Source organism: Amia ocellicauda, chromosome 4 (assembly GCF_036373705.1).
Source record: "Amia ocellicauda isolate fAmiCal2 chromosome 4, fAmiCal2.hap1, whole genome shotgun sequence".
Taxonomy (NCBI): domain Eukaryota; kingdom Metazoa; phylum Chordata; class Actinopteri; order Amiiformes; family Amiidae; genus Amia; species Amia ocellicauda.
In genome coordinates, this window is record NC_089853.1 from 37670095 (window position 1) to 37673055 (window position 2961).

A 2961-nucleotide genomic window follows, 5' to 3' on the forward strand; every position below is an offset into this window, starting at 1 on the left:
ATTTCTGTAGGCTCCCATTTTAAATGCTTTCAGACAGGTCTTTCTAAAAAGACCCTTCTGTAAATATAACCCTGTATTGCAGGTTGGTTCTCTATTATATGATCAAAAAGGAGCATATTTCTGGTTTGATAGGGGGGTGATGAAATGCTAGAATAAAGCGAAGCTGATAGACAGGAGCTTTCAAACAGAGGAACCTTTATCCAAAGGCTGGGGCTCAGGGGCCTGGGGCCTCAGCACAAAGCTACTGGGAAAAGAGGTGTTGACACACTGTGTGGGAGTGCGCTCAAGATAACTGTCCCCACACAGCGAGGAGCCAGACAACATGGTTCTGTGTCAACCCAGCCTGGAAGGAGAATAGATTCCTTATTGTTGGCCGAGGTAGAGTTGTTTCAAAATGCTCAATATTTATACCCTGGCCCCTTTCCCATCTTTTCCTCTCTTTTTGGAATTCTTCTCTTCTTTGACACACGCCGCTCATCAGAGCTGCTTTTCAGAGGCAGCAGCAGGCTTGGTTTCATGCATGTTTTTCCAACTACTGGGGAAGTGAAAAAAAATCACATACCTTCAACTCCCCACAGGCAGAGGTAGATACTCTTTTTACTGCTTCTAATGACCAATAAAATATTCAGGGTCACTCGATGATAGGCACAGTTTATTTGTTCAAAATCTGAAATGCTGCTCTATGAAACTCAGATGCTTGGCAGGAAACACTCCAGAGAACGTTTACGCTGCAAATAGACAAACACAGACCCTTTCATGGCAGCACAGAGACACACAAATCCTGTTGACCAGTTACACACCAGCTCACCACATGGCACAACCTCTACACCTGCACTGCCTCCTTCAGGGTATGACATCAGTTGTGGCAGAACTATAATAGACCTGTCCCACCTGCATTTCTGGATCCATAGTCCCCACTGGAAACAGGGTATCTAAGGGAACTGGGTATCAGAACCATCTTGTGGAATCAGTGCCATCACCTCATTCCACAGCACCATTCTAGATTGTGTCTTTTAAGCAGTTTTTCATTTTATGTAAGTGGAATGCCGGAGTGGTGTGGCTCCAGGATTTTGTTTCTCCCTGAATCAGGCAGCCCTGCACAAGCAACGCAAACACAATTGGATGCACAGAGATCGCCTGAGTGAAAGCCAAGGTGGTTGTCTCTTGAGCTTTGCACAAGTCTGCAAATGTTTGTCAGTTACATGTGTTAAAGAAATACCCATTTGAAGGTAGTTCTGAGTAAAAACATAAAACATAATCTGGAAAAGTTACAATGAATGTAGACGAGCAAGCAGATATCTATAAAGCAATTTATCTATTTGTATACTGTACATAGATATATATAGATCAATAGATCGATAGACATCTATATAGAGAAAAATTGGCAGTGGCTAAACTAAAAATCATAAACATTAAAAGATGCTTTGATCAACATGAGGTGAGTGATAAGTACTATATAAATTTTGGCTTTTGAGGCTGTTGTTCTGCCAGGGGATGAGGCATGCTATTCCCCTCTAGCTGGCTTGAGATCAGTGACCCTGTCAGGGGCTCATGACCAGCTCAATGCATCCTGATAATGTAATGCACCTCGTCTCCTCTCGTCGGGGTAATTGGACAGATAATACTGTAACGGGAAGAATCCCAGGCATGTTAATCCTCTGGCGGAAGCTGTGGTTTGAGAGGTACACGGTAACGCAGCTCCCTGGCAGTGACATGCCTGATTAACGCTACAGACAGCCTTGTCCGTGCAAAAATAGGGCTTCATCTCCTGAAGGAGACCAGAGTATGTGTTCCTCCTTTATTGGCTCTGCATGTGCAGTCTACCTTTATGGACCGGCTCCATGTAATTTACTTTCTGTATTCCTATGTGTACAATGTAATGTGCAGTCTGGCAAGCGGAACAGTGATATGGACACAATTCCAGCTGTTCTCTTCCCCCTGTATTTCCATCAGGATGCTTTTGAGTTCAGGGGACACCTCTGTCCCTCACGTTGAGTAAGGATACAATTAAAACCCTATTAAAAGGCATCTGAGGAGCCAAGAGAAAAGCAATATTCTTAGATGCCGCAGCTTCCATAAATAGATTTCAGTGTGGATCCCTAGCTATTTCAGTAGATCAATGCAATCCCAAAAATCTCAGCTATCCTGGGCATTAGTCAGCGGCAGTGCAACAGGTCAGCTCTTCCCAGTAGAAGCTGGGTGTTAAACAAACCCTGTAATGACAGACGGCCTCACTAAAAGGTCAACTGGGATTGTGATTCATGTGGGAATCGCTGGCAACAGGAGCTAAGACAATGTAGCATAGGAAGCAGCACAGACACACACTGTGTATCCAGTGACCTGTATTCACACAAACCCGCTGTAGCCAGGATTGCATGAGAAACACAACTGATGTTTCAGAAGTTTGGCAAAGATTATCATATTGTGTTGTTCTAATTTGCCTGCCTGTTTCTTTGTATGGATGCAATGTTTACAATGTAAGTGTTACATTCATTAATTTAATCTCAGGGTGTCTGGCTATTTTATCTTAAACCCACTTTATTGTAAATGCAAGCAGAAAGATGCTGGCAGTAGTTAATAAAAGCCCAGGGCAATAAGTTATCTAACATTTACATTGACATTATTTTAAAATCCTATTATATCAGTAGCAAGCTGACACTGGAATGGAATAACCTGGAGGCCTGAGTTTTTGCACATGGTTGGGAATGATATTTGGCATTTTCAGATTTAGCTGAGAGGGTTTGGATACAGTGCCATGGCACCAGGACAGATCCTATTGGTCGCACTCTAGACAGCTGCTTGAAATTTCACAATGCTAATTAGGACCATTTTCTAAGACTGTTATGTCTGTTCCAAATATGAAAGTACTGGCCATTTATTGAAACAGATTGCATGTTGTCCAAATATCTGCAGTACAAAACATCACCCATTGCCAAATATGTTGAATATTTCCAGTTTTTT